The following is a 5,202-nucleotide window of genomic DNA, read 5'->3' on the forward strand; positions in this document are numbered from 1 at the left end:
TAGATTTAAATTTGACAGCCTAAAGACAACTACAAATTAAAGAAGTAAAATTAAAGAAAATGTGTTAATCTGTTAATTAATGTGTCCATATATATGCCCTGGTAGCATATATTTAGACAAATTAGGAAATGGTTTGATTATGAGTTGAAATCCTTTTAACTATTGATGCACTTATAGTAATAAAAGAATACAGTACGCGTCGTTTATTTAACTCATTGGCGAATAAACTGAATCATATATTAAGTTCAAATTTCAATACGAATAGGTGCTTAAGAGTACAAAAACCGATTCCTATTAAACTCATCTCCTCCGCTTATTAAAACTCAAATTGACAAAAGATTGATTCTTCAGTGCCAGAATTTCCTATTTTTTATCTGTAAAAGCTTTTTCATAGTTCATTAATTAACGTACTGCGAGCCATGGCTTTATTGTTCACACATGTAATACTTAAATTAAATGGGTTTGATCGAGATTTTCCTGTACTCTGAGAAAGATTCAGTTTTTTTGTCTGAACTGGACCTCAGAGGGGCCGATTTTTTCATACTAACGTTAGCGAATACAATCCTGTCGCCCACCCCGTACAGTGGTTGGTGACCCTGACTGCCGTAGCGATGGGCTCGGGTTCGAATTCTGAAGAAGACATAGTAGTAAATGTCCTTCCCTTCATATGAGGCACTGGTGGGCACCTGTTAGGTGCTTCCATAATAAAATGGCAACCACTCCCGACCCCTTCTAGTGGAGCAAAGTTAATGGCCTTTACATAAAGCGTCCGGGGATTATAATAATAAAAAAAAAAAAAAAAAAAAAAAAAAAAAAAGCCAAAACAATCCTGTAGAGCAGTCATCGCCAAACCGTCGATCGCGAGCTCCTAGTAGCTCTGGGTTACCTTTTCGGTAGATCGCGTTAAAGCTCTGGTTGGCTAATCTTGATTCCTCCATTGAGCTGACGCTGAAGACAACAACTGCTTGTTTCTTCTGCGCAGCTGCCATTATCCGCATCATCGAGTCATATCGCCATTATGCCATTATCTGCCATTATCATAGTCGATTGTATACGCGTGAGATTATGCACGTTAATTTTTTTCGTGTATGTATTAGATATTAACTAATTTTGATACTTTGATTTATGCATTGGTACTAAGTTAGGATTTTTCTAATGATGGTGTGCTCAAGCAAAAAAAAACGCATCGCCTTCATTCGGAAAGGGAAACTGATTATCTCTTTACCCAGGCAATGGACAAATGTGTGTCTTTACTGTACTAAGTAAGTGTAAGGGAATGTCGAACGCCACTTCGAATCCGTTCACGCAGAGATTTAAAAGATATTCTCATGGAATTCTAAGAGTAAGGTAGCTAAAATCTAAACTTAATGCTCAACAATCAACTTTTTTAAATCCGTTAAATAAGAATAAAGTAGCAACAAAGACCTCACTCTCAGTTTTAAATATTATTGAACAGAATAAGAAACTATACAAAGAAGATGAAATAATCAAAACTGCATTTTGTGAACCTGAAAAAAATGAAAAATAAATAAATGAATGAAAAATAAGATGTTGGTGGTTAAAAAATAAAAATGAGATAACGTCTTCTATTAAATCTGTACAGTTTTCTGAAAATAGAGTAATGAGAAGAGATTATGAGTTCTGACGTTACTACACAACTTAAAAACTGACCTTGACCGCTGCAGATATTTCTCCCTGAAACTTGACGAATCGGCTGATGTAGTTAATACCGCTGAGTTGGCCGTTTTTGGAAGAATCGTTTTTTATACTAATTTCGAAATAAAAGAGGAGCTGCTAAAGTTTATATTATTAACAAGACGCAGTACAGGACAGGACACATTTTTAGCAGTTAAAGATCGTACCAACTCTGAAAATATTCCTATAAATAAGCTGGCTTAGCAACTGATGGAGCTCCTTCGATAGTAGTCAGAGGCAACGGATTCATAACCTTGTGTTGTAAAGACCACAGCTTTCCGAAATTTCTTTTTACCATTGCGTAATACACCAGAAGTCACTGTGTGTATGAAAAATGTAATGAAAGCAGCCATAAAATAATAAACAAAGTTAATGCACATGCAATTTTCGAAATGATCAAACTGTTCTACAAGGGGTAGAGCCTTGGCTCAGTCACCCTGGTGTCTCAAACACCGTTCTATAGAAATAAGAGTACATGCAATTCAGAGGCGCTTGTTTAGAGCACTAACTGATAAACAAGATTGCCAATAAAGTGATCTACTTCATACGAGAGTTCATTGGTTGAGTAGAGGGAGAGTTTTACAACGTTTTCAAGAGTTGCTTCCTGCTTTAGCAGAATTTTTGAAAGGACGATTCGAATCCTTCCATGAACTAGAAGATCCGTTTGGCTGCAAGGTTTTGCTTATCTCTCAGACGTCACGCAAAAGTTAAATACTCTTAACTTGCAACTTCAAAGTAAGGATAAAGATATTAGAAGAACAATTTAAGATGTTGCATCATTCTTAAAACAGCTAGAACTGTGGGAAAAAATATATCATCCGAGGCGAATAGAAACACTTAGTTGAAATAAAACCCTTGACAAGCAAGGGTTTTCAACGCCTTCTTAACAATACTTCGAAAATTCTTTCAGATTTGAGAAGTGAATTAAACAAACGCTTCCAAAATTTCAACGGGGGATTCCAATTGGTGACAAACATTTTGCGAAATCGCTTTTTTATAGAAACTAATGCTGAAGAGTTCTCTTCTTGTGTCTTGGGGCAGTTTGATTTTCAAGAAGAAAATGCTGCACTGGAGTTGGACTAATTGTTTTTCAAAATAGTTTACCTGTAAAATCGCTTTCTTCAAGCTCTGAAAATATTTGGCTTCTTGTTCCTGAAGAAAGATACCCAATTTTGGTACAGATTTGTCTCAAAGTGAAGGCAATGTTCAGCGCTGCATATCTGTGTGAGATATGTTTTTCAGTGCCAAATTTATTAAAAGTAAGTACAGAAACAGACACACTGATGGACATTTGAACAACTGTATTCGAATGACAGCCACTACCTACCCTCCCAGCATTAAAAAACTTGTTGATTACAGAAAAGAGTTCATTAATGTTCACAAAGTCATTAAAGTTAATAAGTCTGATTTAAAAAAAAATTTATTACATTTGTTATTTATTACTGACTACACTTTAATTTCTCTCTTATGTACATTTAAATTTCAGTGTCTTTTCTGCTACATAAATGTTTAATTAAAATTGATTTCTTATTTACTAGAAATGTAAGTTTGTAAACAATAAACAAGTTAATATATATATATTTTTTAATTTTGTAGTTCTTTTGGCTGGTAGCTCACAGTAGGATTTAAAAATGGTACGGTAGCTCAGAAGCTTTATGAGTTTGGCGACCACTACTCTAGAATAAGGGTTCCCCAAGGGCTCGTCATTGACCCTCTAAGAGTATTTAAATTTTATAGGGGTTCAGTGGGTATTTGGGGATCGATAGCCGGATATGCAATGGCAATTAATAACATAAACAAATTCTCACTGATTAAAAAAACACACTTGTATGCTATGTTCTGGATTTTAAAAGTCATACGAGAGAAATATCCCCAAATAAATGTTTTTACAAAACCAACGTTTTTATCCCACTTCCTACCTACGATAATGAGGCTGGATTCAAGACTATAATATACTATGGAAAACGAGAAATACTAGATTGAATATTTTTGAAAGAGGCAATTTAAGAGTTAAGTAATTTTATGTCAAATAGTAAAAACATTACATCCCTACACCAAGCACAGCCATCACATGAGTTAAAATCGAACTTACGTATAGTTAAAATCTGTGATTTTATTTCCGAAATCTTGTTTAAATTTGTAAAACTAAAAATAAAAACTATACAAAAATAATAGAACATAAATCTTCTAAACTATTTTTAAATTTTTTGTCCATAATTTTAATCTAATTTCCATTATTTGTATTATTATTATGCTATAAGAGTGTCAATGAACGAAATAATTATTTTAATAGAAGTCGATGCAATAAAAAGGTTGAGATGTAAGAAAATTTTAAATGAGTGAGGGTTACTTCTCGAATGTCATCAGACACAGAGGTGGAAATGCAACATCTGTACCCACACTTTCAAGGATTCCACGCTCAGAATCTTCCTATTGGGATAGACACATTATTTTCACAGTTATAAATCACAGTTTCCCATGTTCACAGTTATAAAAAAAAGTTAATGATATGCTTGTAAGCACTACCTCATATTGAAGGAAAAGGAATCTTTGGTATCTTTGAATGGAAAGGAAGTGGTAAGTGTTGACTGAAGATAAAGCAAGGAAACTTTCAGCTGGATAGAAAAGTAAATTTTAAAATTATTAAATGAAGTATTTTTTAAATTTGCTGTAAAAACTTGAAAGTTTTCATTTCTAGGACTTTTCTTTCCAATTCGGTAAATCTTAGGAGAGAATATCAGTTGGAATATGGCTCACGAGTTGGAGAAAGGTAAACCCCGCATCCTTCATGAGAAACTGCTTGGTGAGAAGAAAGAAGCTTATCAACATGCAAATAATTGGATACAAGAAGCTTTATTTGGGATACTAAATTAATACAAGGCACACGAAATTCATAACACACGAAATTGGACTGCTTTCAAGATCATCAGAACACACTTCGATAATTCAAACTGAAGCAACAGTAGATTTAAGAAACTGATTCACTAATTACTGTGTTCTTAACACTCAATATGGAACCAACAATTAATAAGACAGCATTTGTGATTCTCAAAAACAGGAAATTTCAATATTTGAAAGCTCTAACTTACCATACTTGTAGTAACAAAAATCATTGATAACCAAATAGACAATCACTGATGACAATCTTTATTAATTTTCTTTTAAAATGAGACAGCAAACTGAAAAATAAAAAATAGGTTTACTAATCAGATAACTGTGCAAAACCTACACACACCTCAGATCTCTTTTCAAAAAACCTTGACGTCTGTTCCTGAAAATACAACTTCCAATGCCGCACAACCGAGATAGTGGTTAGTGACTGCCGTACCGAAGAGCTAGGTTTCAAGTCCCTTAAGAAGGCAAGGATATTTGAAAATGTGTATGATGCTATTGGGGGGGGGGCACTCGTCTAAGCATGCAATTTTAGAAAACGCGATTTTTGGATTAGTTGTCTGAAGCAGAGAAATTTCACATTTTGAGTCTTAGAATATTTTTATTATTTTAGAA

The sequence above is a fragment of the Stegodyphus dumicola genome, chromosome 2 (assembly GCF_044657685.1).
Source record: "Stegodyphus dumicola isolate Sdum_Otavi_A_Nest chromosome 2, ASM4465768v1".
NCBI lineage: Eukaryota > Metazoa > Arthropoda > Arachnida > Araneae > Eresidae > Stegodyphus > Stegodyphus dumicola.